The sequence below is a fragment of the Leptopilina heterotoma genome, unplaced genomic scaffold, assembly GCF_015476425.1.
Source record: "Leptopilina heterotoma isolate Lh14 unplaced genomic scaffold, ASM1547642v1 Lhet_132, whole genome shotgun sequence".
In the NCBI taxonomy this organism is placed as follows: Eukaryota; Metazoa; Arthropoda; class Insecta; order Hymenoptera; family Figitidae; genus Leptopilina; species Leptopilina heterotoma.
Window position 1 is genome coordinate 502734 of NW_025110851.1, and position 16569 is coordinate 519302.

The window sequence follows — 16569 nt, forward strand, 5'->3', positions numbered from 1 at the left end:
CGCTAATGGTTTTGTTTCTTTTTTTAAGTGAGGGAGCTCACGCTGCTGCTGCGTAAAACAGCTTAGCGTGGGCAACACTAACCACCAGTCTCCTTTTCCTTTCACGCGGTCCGCGAACGTTTAGCATGAGCCGTGCCAAGTCTGACGCACACTCTATTGCCTTGTTTGAGGCCGTCGCTATATGGTGATGGAGTTGGTGGATACATTCCACACGAATGGTCCCACCCTTGAGCCTTAGGGGCACCACTTTGCATCTCTTCCTTCAGATTCCAGTTGTCCCCCTCATAGATTACCCACCTGTCGCTAAGATAATCATTCATTATCCGCAACAAATAGAGCGGTATTCTCTTCTCCATCATCGACTGGATGAGATCTTTCCATCGTGCGGAGTTAAACGCGTTGCGTATGTCAATAGCCACCAATGCGCAGAAGCCCTTTTTCTTCTTTGGTCCCAATTTGTTTTTTCCCGCTTTGGCTATGTCCACAACCGCCTGAATGGCATCAACCGTGGACCTGCCTTTGCGGAAACCAAATTGGTAATCGGATAGACTATTCTCTCCGGTCAAGTGGGTTTGCATTCTCTGTAGAACCATATCCTCTAGAAGTTTACCCATCGTATCTAGCAGGCATATAGGCCTGTACGACGAGACTTTAGCTAGAGGTTTTTCGCCTTTTCTTAGGAGGACTAGCCTCTGCCGCTTCCAGTCGCGGAAGAACTCTCCTTTCTCAAGGCAAAGATTGAAACATCGGAGCAGAATCTGGGGTGAAGTATACCAATTTTAGGATCTCGTTACTTATCCCATCGATTCTAGGCGCCTTGCCTGTTTTCAATCTTCTACCTGCATTTTTGAATTCTCTAAAAGTGAAGAGCTCCTCCTCACCGACTTCACAGGTACTCCAGTCCTTCCTAACCCACTGTTCTTCAGGAGGAAATAAAGCTTTTATATTCCTTTTGACCCAATCGGGATTGTCCAGGCCGGGGGTCTTTTGCCTCGTTCCTAATTTCTTAGTAACGATTTCAAAAGCCAGACCCTATGGGTCCTTCTCGACATCATCAATTAGGTCTTTCCAGCCACGACGTTGTGAGCCTTGACTCGTCCACTCCGTCGACTTAGCATTAAAATCCCCGGTGACGAGTACATCCAACCTGAATTCTCTAAGGCTCGACTCGAGTTGCTGAATGTCAGCTTTAAAGTCCGTCAGTGCATCGTTTGGCGAGAAGTAGCAGCTGTACATACGTATGCCCGCAACCTCTACCCAAACGAATCCACTGCTCGTCTCCAGGTACCTAGCAACCCGCAGCTCAGGATTGCACACGTGAACAGCGGCCCTACCTGATTTATCCTGGCACTAGGGAGCGAGATCGTTCTTCCTGTGTTGCTCGCTGCAGAACAGGATGTCGATCCATTTTTCCTTGATCGTCTGCATCAGGAAGGGCCTGCGCCGTCCTGCAGTTTTGCAGGTTGACCTGCAGAAACCTTAAGGGTTTGCCTTTTTAAGCCTCTGCAGCAATTCTCTGTAAACCGGGCAAGAGCTTTTCCCGGAGAAATGGACAATATCTGTCTTCCCTGAATCTGTGCATGTTAAACACTTAAGTTGTTCGACAGAACAGTTCTTTGCCATATGACCCTCACCGCCGCATCTCCGACAGTTTTTAGTTCTATCGGGGTCTTTGCATGATCGGGTCACGCGTCCATATGTAAGGCACTTTAGACACCTCACAACTTCCAGATTCTCTCTGACTTGGACGTTTAGCCATCCTATTTTTACTTTGCCGATCTTGAGCAGAGTCTGACTATTAGTCTCTGCCAGGCAGACCAACGCGACTTTTGTGCCACTAAAACGTGGCAGAAGTCTGCACACTATGTCCGTGTCAGACTTCCCCAATTTTTCCCTCAAAACTGAAATTACATCCTCCTCAGTCGTAGTTTCTTCGAGACCTTTTAATTCTAGACACCTTCTATTTACAAGAGCCGTAACCTCGGCCCTACCATGTGAGGCCGAGGCCAGAGCCCCCGCGAACATCAAGGTATCACCGCCATTTCTCACGACCAGGAGAACATCTTTATTGAGTGCCCTCCTGATCCTGAGAACCTCTATATTAGATTCTTCAGGCCTCACAGAGCGTTTCATTTCTGTCACGATCTCAGCGATAGCCTTTGGGTTTTTTGCTGAAATCCTTACTGCCTCTGTATTTCTCGGCTTTGAGGGGTACTTTTGGAGCTCCCAAAAGTACCCTTTCTTTTTTCCTTTTTGAGGCCTTGTTTTTGGCATTTTCCTTTTTATCGTTGACAACGGCAAAACCGTCGCCATCTACTAAGACATCCTTTGAGCTAGCTGAAGCGTAAGTCTCTTTGACTTTTTGCTCTGCTGCTCCTCCACTACCTGGCTCCAACGGAAGAGTTTGCGCAGGTACGTCTTCGCGCATCCTCTTCTCAGACTGGCCATCGGGATGTGGACTCGCGTTCGGACTATTCCCGTTTCGTTGGCGCTTTCTATCATTAATTGCACCGCTCGAACCCTCCGCAGCACGCTTCTGTGGTGGTGTTACACAGTTCCTGTTTGTTGGCTCTGGGATTATAAAGGGCTCGGGGATAAATCGCAGGTTACTGCGAATCATTTCGACCGCCCTTGCTACATCCTCAATACCGTTCTGAACGCCTTTATTTACGTTCTTTTGACGTTTGCAGGTCTGGCGCATAGCATCAAGAACTTCCGGGATAATCCGAAATTGCTCCATAACATTTGCCTCGAAATTTCGAAAAAAAGCTTAGGCGGACCACTGAAGGTGACATTACCCTATTATTTTATTTACAATGTTTCTTTTCAAATTAATTAACTTCCAAATCAATTCTGCAGATCTTTTGAATCTAATTAATATCAAAATTTCACGTTTAAATGGAATGGACCATGGAAACTGTACATTCATCTTAGTCTCCTGGAGAACAACGACGAGATCCAGGAGGTGTCAAAACAAATCAACAAGTAGCAGACGACAGGCTGGAATCGAACGAAGTGAAGTTGGTATTGACGGAAGATAGTCGCTAATTGATAAAGGGGCCATCACACCATTCCTAAGGGCCCGTTTACATGAGAGGGGTGCACACATTGTTAACATGGTGTGCCACCCCCTCCCGAGATGAAAGGTTAGGAACTGAGGGTCAACTAGCATCGTCTTCAGGGTGTAGGAGACGTGCACAAGTCACCTCGGGCACGTCCTCCTAGAGAATTTGCAAACGCAAGACGGTGGACACAGACTTTCAGCGCCGCGGCGGATGTTGGTACTACGGAGTTTCCGCCGTGGGCCTGTTGTCCAACTGAAGTGGGCCGCAGCTTACCAACCTCACCTGTCAACTACATCGAGTCCAACAGTCTGGTCGAAGCCGTGTGTGAAGCAAGGTTCAAGTTTGTTTACAAAAGTCGGAAAGAGAATAAAAAATGAGTTCACGAGACTAGGAAAGACGTCGTCGAGAAGGTTCGTGGTGCTAGTTTCCTCCTGAGATCCATTGTCGTAGACGGTGCTGTGCTGTGTCGTTAAAAATTAGTTTTAAAGTCACAATAAAATATATACAGTAGAACCTCGATAAGTCGAAGTTGAAGGGAAACGGTGAAAACTTCGAGTTAAAGAGGTTTCGACTTATAGAGGTTTTCATATATTGTATATTTATTAAACATTAAAAGAAATCTGTAATTTTTGTTTGCCTTAAAGATTCCGAACACTGTTTATCTACAATGGTTTCTACAGTAAACAGTGCAGAAAATACATTTTCGTTTATATCATTACACTTTTCTACAAAAGTCCTTAAAGTATTAATTGCGTCCCTTGCTTGCTTCGTATTTACCGTCATAAAAGATGTAGGTAAGTCCTCATCATTTAGAAGTAAGTCTTCGTCTTCATCATTTTGTTCAATGGAGTCAATTGTTTCTGAATCAGTTATTATTCCTGTAGTAGAAAGGTCCTCATCAAGCAAAGTAAACTCTTCAAAAGTGATGTTTGTTGTAGATTTTAACTGATTCTGACCCGAAAATTATCAATTTTTAAAGATTTTGCGTAGAACTCAGCTTTTTCCATTAATACAGGCCCACTCACTGTTATATTTTTGTCGCGACATTGTTTGAACCAAGTAAGTAAACATTCTTCCAAATTAGGAAATTCAGCAGTTCGTTGTCTTTTAAAAGATAAATTTTCTCCGCTCTCTTCCTTTTCCAATACTGAAGCCTGTTTTTTTATTATTGTTGAAAGTGTACTTAAGGGTATGCCATATTTTAAAGCAATATCTTTTTTTTTCTACCACTTTGCACATCTTCAATAACTTTTAACTTTTCCGCGTATGATAAAGTATTTAATTTTCGTTTCACACTCATCGTTATTGAAAATATAAATGAATACTGAACACGAAAAATAACTTTTAAATTCAATACAGGAACCTCTGTTTGATAACAATTGTATTGTATTAGCTTCTAGATATAGAGGTTCCGAAAAACAAAACCTTAGAGTTACAGAGGTTTAAAAGAGCCATATGTACTAACTTCGAGTTATAGAGGTTGCAAAACTAAACTTCGAGTTATAGAGGTTAAAATACATGGAAAAGTTGTTGAAGGGAAATGAAAATTACTTCGAGTTATAGAGGTTGAAAAGTTCGAGTTACAGAGGTTTTTGGGCTTCTAGGGAAGGGAATGGACATTTTCTTCGACTTACAGAGGTTTTCGACTTATCGAGGTTCTACTGTAGTGTAAAGTTAGGTTAGAACTGAATCATTGAAATTTTCTACAGTTAAATAAATGTAGAATAGTGTTGAATTGCTGAAAATTTAAAGAAAAATAATATAAGTGACAAATCTCTCTCCTTTCTCTTGAAATCTACGTCCTGAGAAAGGAGTTAAACACGAGGCCGAGCATCCAAAATAATTGATTAATAAGTGTTCATGATGTCTTTTTTCGGTAATAATTGTTTTATATAAATTTGTATTTGTTATTAAATTTTTTATTTATAATTTCTTTTATAAAAATCTTATGTAAATTAAAATAAAAATTTTTTAGTTCTGAAGAGGACGGCTGTGACTGTCGAAACGTTAAACTAGACATGTGTGTTTTTATTATTAACCTGACTTGGATTGATTGATATATTCTCATATATTGTTTTATATACTTGACCAAGTGATAAATTCTATTGATATTATAATCCAATATAATTGTCACACCGGAAGCCACGAGGTCGTCGCAGTTCCGATAGAAATATTTAATATTTCTACCTGGCGCCAGGCGAATTTCGCATAGAGAAAGGAACGTCGTCGAAGGGGTTAACCGGCGGAACTAAGATAATTCCGCGGGTTATCGTGAGTGGTAGTTCCAGGGTGGTAAATCGCCAAATTGTATCTTGGAACAATTCTTAAGTTCGGCTTGGTCACGTGATCAGCTGACCAGGCCGACGCGCTAGAAAATCCAAGCATTACAAATCATGCGCATTATCATTTACGCTGGCGGTCGAGAAACGGACACAAGTCGCTGAATGATCGCACTATAGCGAAATTAGAAAAAAGGCTACAGAGCTATAGCGAAACGAAGACAGAACAGGCTTACTATATCACTTTGCAAACGAAAGCAGAATTATAATATAAGTAACGATTTACTTCGTTACACTTTATAATATTAAGAGTTGCATAATTAGAACGATACAATTTACTTACGTATGTAGTTTCCTTAATTCCTACTGCACTGAACGAAATAAAGAAGGATCGTTTTCGAGGCTACTTGCTTTACTTCAAGCGGGCAAAACTATTTTAATAATTCATATACTTTCAGCGAATTAAATTATAACGAACTGACTTGTCATAACAAAAATTCAATAAGGAAGTAGAACATTCCTTACCAACATTCCTTATATCTGACTTGTGCAGAGATACTCCATCTAACACTTATTGCCTTAATGATATAGTTTTTTCACTAACAAACTAATGACTCTGATCCATAATTGAAATAATGTCACAGGCCAATGAGAACAACATAACAAGTAGAGAACAACTAGATTTATTTTTATGATGAGGTTTACAATAGTAAAAGGTTAGGTGATTGGGGAGATTGAAAGAAATACAGAAAGAAAAGAAAAAAATGGTGAAACTACAACGTTTAAAAAATGTAGATTGCTTGCGACGGAGCTGGACTCACTTGATGAGGTCCACCAACGGAGGCAAGCAATGAAGGAGAGGAGAAGGCCCAGAAAATAACGTAGGCGATCACCCGTCGACAGTGTTCTTAAGAGAACACATTTAAGAAAAAAAAGAAGAAGAAAAGTAACGATTTATAAGAAAAGAAACAAATTGAAAAAAACTCACAAAGGCCGATTAGTAAACTTTGTTTCGTAGACTGGTCGGGTGGTCCTCACTATCCTTGTGAAACTTTAGGCCACGTGTTTCCACTAAAGAACGGTGAAATTGATGGTCAAAAGGCGAGCCCCAAAAAAACGATGTGGTTCCTCTAAGAGATCCGCAAGAAGAGAGCGCCTCGTTCGAAGCGTGTTTGCGTCGAGGTGGGAGAATTGAGAAAAATGATGGAAGGGGCGAGAGGTGGGGTCTTGTGTTCAGGGAAATTATGTTAAATAGTAGAAGCAAGGAGGGGAAGCCAGTGGCGTAGGACAAAAAAGAAATAAAACCTTCAAGAATGAAGCGAGATTCAAAATCAATTTAATTGCATAAACAAAGACAACTGCGATAATTGTTTTTTATTTACCAGAAAATAAAAGTTGAATTATGCCGAAAAAAATAAATGGTTTTTTACTGATCTTTTTAAACATTTGCCGCCCCCCTTTCGTTAAGCAACTAACGGAACAACTTGAAGATTCAGATATGTGTATAATTTAAAGTGTGTCAATTGGAATAGGAAGGGGGCATAGTTTAACAATAGGTCTAGTAACGATAGTGGTGCTTGTCTTTACCGTAGCTACTCTGACAAGGCCATCTTTACCGGGATGAACATCCGTGACTCTTTCCAAAGGCCACTTGGATGGAGGGTATCGTTCGTCGACAACGAGAACCAAGGTTCCAACTTTAATATTATCCGTGCTCTGATTCCACTTATACATCGACTGATATCGTTGAAGACATTCTCGTGACCACTTACTCCAAAATTGCTGCGTCATTTAGCAGATTTGTTTCCAGCGGGAGAGTCGATTGATGTTCACATTTTTAACGTTTGGCATCAGCTCCTTTTAAATTGGTTCCACAGTCACTCGACAGTATTTGGCAAATACCGCGACGTGACGTAAAGCGGTGATAAGCGGCTAAGAAAGCGTGAGTTGTGTAATCGGTCACTATTTCTATATGTAGAGCCGAAGTCGCTGAACACACAAACAAGACAAGGTACCCTTTGTATTGGCAACCAAGAATCCAACAGGTTGACCTTATGTAGAATAAAGTGGATTGAGTTGATCCATGAAGGGTTCGAATGTGGGCGTCAGAAATGATAAGTGTTGAAAGGTGTGAATCCTTTAGAAGGATGATGGGGTGTTTATTTTCATGGCTGAGAAAGGAATTGTTTAACTGTTCACCGACTCTAACAAGTAACACTACCCAAGTGCCAATCGGCGATTGACTTTGAGCATTTTTTAGAGGACCTAAAAATATTTGACACGTATTTTTTTATATCGGCAATGAAGATGTTTTAAGGGTTGAAAATAGGGGTTGAAAAGTCATATTTTGAGTGGCAAAATAAGCATATCATGGTAGAAAGTTTAATTTAAAGAAACTTTAATTAAAATATTAATTTATTTATTTAAGAAATGTTTGACACATTTCAAGGGTAGAAATTACCCTTATAAACCTTTTTGAATGGGGTGAGTTAATCCTTTAAACCCCAACGGTTTCGATTAAAACCACTTTTGCATTTAAAAATTCATAATTTTGTCAAAAATTAATAAATATTTGTTTACTAAACACAATTGTCCTACAAATTTGATTTACTTTATGAAAATAATAATAATTTTGGGCAATATTCTTCATATTCCTGAAAAGTCAATGAATTCGCCTAAAATTTGTTACTCGAGGGTTTTTGGTGTCACTGATTACAAATATTCAATAATTCAAAATGGCGGATTCAATATGGCGGACTTATTTTTTAAATTGATCAAATTCACTTGAAACTTGTCCCACGGGGGTTTTTAGGGTAGCTGATTACGAATATGAAATTCATTATCAAAAATTCAAAATGGCGGATTCAATATGGCGGACAAGAAACTTCAAATATCATTATATTGGCTTAAATCTTGTAACTTGGGGGTTTTTGGGGTCGCTGATTACAAATATGAACTGTATTTCCAAAAATTCGAAATGGCGAATTCAATGTATCGGACAAATTTTTTAAACTTGATCAAATTCATTTGAAACCTGTTACTCGGGGGTTTTATGTACGTTGATTAGAAACCCCCAAGTTACAAGATTTAAGCCAATAGAATGAAATTTGAAGTTTCTTGTCCGCCATTTTGAAATTATGAAAATGAATTTCATATTCGTAATCAGCGATACCGAAAACCCCCGAGTAACAAAATTCAGGCGAATTCATTGCGTTTTCTGCAATCATAAGAATATTGCACAAAATTTTCAAATTTTACATTAGATTTGACACCATATTGGTCCGCCATCTTGAAATTATTAATTCTACTTTACTTTTCCCGAAAGTGTATAATTTTTATGCACCGATGGTTGAAAATAGAATTTTATTCTTACAATTTTTCGAGGTAAAAAAATGTCAAACCGTTTTATTTATAATTACGTAGCTTGAAAATGACCAAAGAATTTTCACGAGTTGGGCATTAATGGGTTAAGTGAATCTATCAAGTTTTTTAAAATGGCCTTAAAGGGTTAATCACTCCCTTCCCAATTTTTTGTCCGACATATTGGATCCACCATTTTGAATTTTGAAAAAGTTGACAACAGATTCGAAATCAGCGACCCTAAAATCGCCGAGTGTTCATTTTTATGAGCTCATAATAAGCTTTGAGTAATTAAAAAAATTACCATTTTCTTTGCAAGTCTTATCAAAAACATTTTTTTTAATGTTATAATAATAAAATTGTTATAAACATATTGTACTATTATTTTCATAAAGTAAATCAAATTTGTAGGACATTTGTGTTTAGTAAACAAATATTTATTAATTTTAGACAAAATTATGAATGTTTAAATGCAAAAGTAGTTTTAATCGAAACCGTTGGGGTTTAAAGGATTAACTCACCCCATTCAAAAAGGTTTATAAGGGTAATTTCTACCCTTGAAATGTGTCAAACATTTCTTAAATAAATAAATTAATATTTTAATTAAAGTTTCTTTAAATTAAACTTTCTACCATGATATGCATATTTTGCCACTCAAAATATGACTTTTCAACCCCTATTTTCAACCCTTAAAACCTCATCATTGCCGATATAAAAAAATAGGTGTCAAATATTTGCAGGTCCTCTAAAAAATGCTCACAAACTCAAGTCAATCGCCGATTGGCACTTGGGTAGTGTTACTTGTAAGAATACCGCGAGCATCGATGAAAGGGGTTAACCGATTTAATAAATGGTTACGAGGCAATTGCTTCTCTGATTTAAGGGAATTAATCTCATCTTCAAATGCTACAGTTTGACACTGGTGGACACATATATACTTTGCGTTTTCTAACTCTTCGGGAGTTAAAGGGATTGTTTAATTACCAAAAAAACTTCGTTTCTTTATTACTCTTTGGCAAATAGCGACAACTCGTAAAAGTCGAGTTAAACTAGAGAATCGTTCAATTAATACAGATAGGCTTGTAGAGAGTCGCATTAGGTGATTGCGTTTTTCGACATATTTCTCTAAATTGGTGTCTTCATCAACAGAAATAGTAGGATTAGGCCAGAAAGAGGGACTTTGGATTAACCAAGGGGGACCACACCACCAAAGAGAATGATTTAATAATTCGGAAGTATTTAATCCACGTGAGGCGCAGTCGGCCGGGTTATCGTGTCCTGGCACAAGTCTCCACTGAGCTTGTGGTACAAGTTTGTGTACAAGACAAACTCTGTTGTGGACATACTCCTTCCATTTGGAGGGATAGTTACTGACCCATGTTTGAACGATTGAAGAATCAGTCTAAAGATAGAGGTGGCATTAGTAAGTTCGAGAGTATTGAGAACCACTGATATCAATTTCGCCAGCAATACGGCGGCGAATAGTTCAAGGCGAGGGACTGTCTGTTGCTTTAAGGGGAGACCCCACCTTAATTTTGACCCCTGTAAAATAAAATTATTAAAGGAGGTAATATCATTTTTCTTGCATCATTTTTAACCTGAAAACATATAAGATGGTCAAAAATATTTAATTTTTGAAGAGGTTAGAATTTTTTTCTTCTGACCTATTGCATATTATTGCAAATCCATGCGAGAAGTTGTTTAGAATAATAAAATATGCATGGAAAAAAAATTTCGTTAAAAAATATTAAAAACTGTAAGAGAAGATCGATTTTTAATATTCAAATCTTTAAATTTTGCCGAAATTTCGAAAGCCGTAAATCTTTAATTTTTTTCCAAATTGTGTTTATCTACGTAATTTGATGCTATTTTTAAAAAAACATTGTTAACATTTATATTTAGCTCATTTTCGTAGTAAATTCCATAAAAATCATAGTCCGAAGCTTTTATGGTATACTTTATATATACCGAAATAAATGCAAACAAGTTGTTCATTTCATGATCATTAAGCTTCCTCAATATAATATATACCAATTGTTTAATTTTTTATTTTAGAATAATTATTTTAAAGTGTTAAGATAAATTGTCAAAAAATACAAAATTTCAATTTTTTGTGAAAATTTAAAATATTTATTAATTCTATAAATTTTGATAAAATATATACTTTATATACATAAATCGATTCGTTTTTATGTCAGGAATGCAATTTTGACAAGAATTAATAAAAATTTTAATATAGAAAAAAGTTATTTCAAAAAATCCAAAAATTAATTTTTTCAAAAATTAAAAAATTGTTGAAAAAATTTTTTTTTTAGATATTTTTGAAAATCCTTTTGTCTGATTTTTGGTATTCGTGACCATAATACACCTACAAAATTTTATCAAAATCCGTCAAGACGTGTAAGAGAAAATTTGTCCACAAGAATCGGTGACATACACACACACACACATACATACATACACACATACATCCGGACATTTGTTCCTCTCGACGAATTATGTATACTACACTTGAAAATTTGTAAAAATAATTTGTTCTAAAAAATTCGGAAATCGACATCACTATAAGGCTTCCTTTATGAGGAAGCAAAAGCCATGATTTTTATAGTTTTTACCATGAAAATAAGCTAATCGTCAATTTTAACGATGTTTTTTCGACTCAGAGCATCAAATTGGAAAAAAATAAAGGTTTAGGACTTCCGAAATTTCGGCAAAATTTAAAGATTTGAATATTAAAAATCGATCTTCTCTTACAGTTTCTAATATTTTTTAACGAAATTTTTTTTCCATGCATATTTTACCATTCTAAACAATTTCGCGCATGGATTTGCAATAATATGCAATAGGTCAGAAGAAAAAAATTCTAACGTCTTCAAAAATTAAAATTAAATATTTTTGACCATCTTATATGTTTTCAGGTTAAAAATGATGCAAGAAAAAAAATATTACCTCCTTTAATAATTTTATTTTAAAGGGGTCAAAATTAAGGTGGGGTCTCCCCTTAAGGGTGCAACTTTAGTCTTGGCGCAGAGCAAGAAGGAGGTAATAGAGTGTGTGGTTGCAACTCGTAAATACACAACAGCTGCTAAGCCATCCACGGAGGCGTCAGAAAACCCGTGTATTTGCACCAGAGCACCATTAGTGATGCCCATCCAGCGTGGAATTCTTAAGGAAGAGAGGACAGATAGTTGTTCAACAAACATATTCCATGTTTTCTCTAAGTTAGAAGGAACAGGATCATCCCAACCTACCCCAATGGTCCATAATTCTTGAAGGATGAATTTAGCCCGAAGTATGACAGGGGCGACAAACTCAAGGTGGTCAAATAATTTGGTAATAAGGGACAGAATATGTCGTTTGGTAATGGGTGATGTAGGAGTAAGAGACAGTGAGAAATGAAAATAATCACCGGAAGGTTGCAACAAAAGCCCTAATGTTGGTACTGATATGGATTCATCTATAGTCAAACTACCAATCGGAAGTAGTTTGTCTGTGGGAAATCCTTGTAAGGTTGTCGGATGGTTGGAAGTCCATTTGTGCAATGGAAATCCACCAGCCTGGCACAGTTGATCAACTTGATTTGCTACTTCCATAGCTTCCTCAATGGAATCACCTTTTCCATGCACATCATCGACATACCTACTCTTCATCATGAACAGAATCGCTAATGGAAATCGATCTTCTTCGTCTTTGATCAATTGATTAAGCGCTCGGAGGGCGAGAAATGGTGCACAAGTGAGACCATAAGTTACAGTGGGTGTACTAGTACCTGACGATACATTTGTTTTATGACGTTGGTGAATACATACCGAAAGGTTCGGAACCGGTTATGCTCGAAACCGAGTGTTTTGTGCTCGAAACCGAGCACATCGGTTATGTCACTCTAGAGTTTCGTTCCAGAGTGGAGAATATCGTTTAGGGAGGTGCCGCTACTGATTTATGAGAAACATTGAAAACCACCCTAAGTTTTTTATCTAATTGATCTGAGTGATGGAATGATGAGGGAGGTAGAAAGAGGGGTGTGAAATGAGATCCTCAGATGGTATCTTGTTCATATGGCCTAATTGTTGATACTCATCAAAGAAATTTTGGTAGCGTTCAATCAACTGTGCTTCTAACCCTAGTCGGCGAAAATTATGGTTCAGCATTCGCAAGGCTGATGATTGAGATTCCCCAAGGTTAGTAGGCGGGGATTTAAATGGTAATCTAACACAGAACTTGCCCGATGGGAGGCGTGTATAAGTGGATTGAAAGAAATCTTCGCATTCCTGTTCCGCAGGGGAAAGAGTTGGTTCGAGAAGAGTCACCTCTTCTTGGAACCAGAAGCGTTCAAGTAACTCATATAAGTCACAATCTGCTGATGTGTGATAAAGGCTACGAGTGTCGGAAATCTGTGCTTGTCCAGAGGGACCGGAAATGATCCATCCAAAGATGGTTGATTGGGCTATTGGAGTATTAGGAGGTCCCTTTTTGAGGCCAAGTTGAATGATATGTGCATATGCATCGGATCCCAAGATTATGTCGACAGGAAATGGATCAAAAAAGGTTTGATCAGCAAGCGGTAATCCATCGAGGTGGGGATAAAATTGTAGAGAAATCTTTGTAGTGGGAATATGACCTGTAAGATTGGTTAAAATCTCAGTTGAAATATTACAAGATGCATCGGGGATTAATGTAGATTTTAGTGTGATAAGTGAAGAACCTTTAGACCTTCCAGACGGGTGATTTCCAGCTCCGATAATTAGTACGCGGGAAGGACGACGAGGGATATTAAAATTCTGGACTAAACTTTCAGTGATCAAGGACACTTCTGAACCTTGATCGATAAGGATTCTCACCTAACGGAAATTCCTTGGTCAAGTTCAATTTTCGCAATAGCTGTTGATAAAAGTACAGAGGTTACCTTAGAATCGGGTCAGGTATTCGAAGGACAAGCATCCTGATCACGTGGAACGGTGTTTGTTGAAAGAGGTGCAATAGAGTTAGGAAGTAGACTAGTTGGTGTCCTTTCGTCACTACCGTGAATAGTAGTATGGTGTTTTTTTGCCAAATTTGAGGCAACGTCTTGGTGAAGGGCACGTATTGAAAAGATGTGAACCCAGGCAACTATAACACAAGGAATGCTTTTTTATAAGTTCTAACTTGCGATCTCTGGATTTGAAAGAATACTCAGGGCATCGCATGGTCTGATGTGATTGCGAGCATATAGGACAATTTTTGCTGACAGAAGTAGCAGTCGAGGAGTTTACGGTACCCTGGAGAAAGTGAGATTTTGCATTTACTTGAGCTGGGAGGGGAGATATAATAGTTGATGCTCTGTCAAGAGCTTGAAGGGAGCGCCTGCGACATAAGATAAATTGATTAAGTTGGCTCAACTTAGGGTAGTCAATTGTTGATCCTAATTCCATTTCCCATGCCCGAACAGAAGCCGGGTCAATACATCGGGTTGTCAAGTAAATTAAGATGGAATCTCAATGTTCTATGGGTTGATTCAGGGTTTTCAAGGTACGGATGTCTTGTTGCAATGTAGTGTACAAATTTTCGAGCTCAAAAGCAGATTCTTTCTAAATACGTTTTAACCCATTGACTGTCGCTGACGCATATTATCCGCAAAACAAAACTGGCCAAAAATGGTTCATGACGCATATATGCGCAACTTAAAAAAGGTGATTAAAAACTTCTTAAATGTTCCTGAAACCGGTTACTCGGGGGTTTTCGAGGTCGCTGATTACGAATATGATATTCGTTTTCCAAAATTCAAAATTGCGGATTTAATATGGCGGACACCAAAATAAAAAATTGATCAGATTGACTTGAAACATATTACTCGGAGGTTTTTGGGGTCGCTGATTACCAATCTGACATCAGTTTTTCGAAATTCAAAATAGCGGATCCAAGATGGCGGAAATTTTTTCAAAATTCGTCGAATTTGCTTAAAACTTGTTACTCGGGGGTTTTAAGGCTCGCTGATTACGAATCTAACATTAGTTTTCCAAAACTCAAAATGGCGGATCCAATATGGCGGACAACAAAATAAAAAATTGATCAGATTGGCTTGAAACTGAATACTTGGGGGTTTATAGGGTCGCTGATTACGAATCTGTCATTATTTCTTCAGGGTATTTATCAAAATTTGATTTCATCAAAAATTATCATACTAATATCAGATTAACCAGATTCAAACCAATTCAATAAATTTTAAAAAATTTTCCGCCATATTGAACCAGATATTTTGAATATTGAAAAACTGACTTCACATTCGTAATCAGCGACCCTGAAAATCCCCAAGTATTCAGTTTTAAGCCAATCTGATCAATTTTTTATTTCGTTGTCCGACATATTGGATCCGCCATTTTGAATTTTGGAAAACTAATGTTAGATTCGTAATCAGCGACCCTTAAAACTTTGAAAAATTTCCGCCATCTTGGATCCGCCATTTTGAATTTCGAAAAATTGATGTCAGATTCGTAATCAGCGACCCCAGAAACCTTAAGGTACCAAGTTTCATAAAAATCCATTAAAAATTTTTTCAACACACTTTTGGCCCAAACAGTGGAAATCTCGTTGACAGCCAAGGGGTTAATGAAAAGAGGGCATGTTTCTTAACGGAAGATAAAGTTTTGTTGTTTATAACAAGGGAAGAGAACAATTCAGTAGATATATAGGGCCGGTTCTGGATACAGATTCCTTTACCGACATTTACCGACATTTGAAATAAAAAAATGGTTCTAATCCATTCTATTCGAGAAACTTCTAAAGAAAAAAAGAGAAGAGCAATTTCTTCTAAAAATTTTTCCAAAAAAAACTTATTAAAAAAATTTGTAAATTTTTTTCAAAACTGAGAAACGAATAAGTATATTTATTATGTATACTTTAACATACTGTTTTATTATATCTTAAGCTTTTACGGTAAGTAGAAAATTTTTTCAAATAAATTGTTTAATTATTTAATAGAAAATTAATTATCTGTCTATAATAATAAGAATGAGGAAGCATCACCTGTTAATGTTATGAGTTTTTATTGCATTGATGATAAAAATAGTCATGTACATTTCAGAGAGGAGTCATCTGAAGTGTAACATGATATAAGATATAAGAATCGTTTTATTCTAAATTAAATGACTCTCATACTTCTGAAGAGGATTATAATCATGCTTGTAAAGTATGGGAAACATTTAATTTGAAAACATTAGATGAATACTCTGACTTATATTTAAAGACTGATGTTTTACTTCTAGCTGACATTTTCAAAAATTTTCGAAAAACATGTTTATTAACATATAAGTTAGATCCACTTTATTATTATACTTCACCAGGTCTGGCATTCGATGCAATGCTCAAGTATACCAACATTGAACTTGATTTACTAACTGATATAGAAATGTTACTTTTCATTGAAAGAGGTATTAGGGGTGGAGTATCTCAATGCTCAAATAGATATGCGAAAGCTAATAACAGATTTATGGAAAAAGACTTTAATTCCTTTGAACCAGAGTCTTATATTATGTATTTTGATATAAACAATCAATATGGTGCTTCGATGAGCGAATATTTACCATATAAAGACTTTGAATGGTTTCAAGAATATAATAATGACTTTTAGTCAAATATTCCAGATGAATCTCTAGAAGGATATATTCTTGAGGTAGATCTAGAATATCCCCTTGAACATCATAATATACATAAAGATTTTCCTTTATGTCCTGAGCATTATATACCTCCACTTCCAAAATGCACATTACCAAAATTAATTCCAAACTTATTGTCAAAAAAAAATACATAGTTCATTATAGAAATTTGAAGCAATATTTATCATTGGGAATGAAATTAACTCAAATACATAGAGTTTTGAAATATAAACAAAA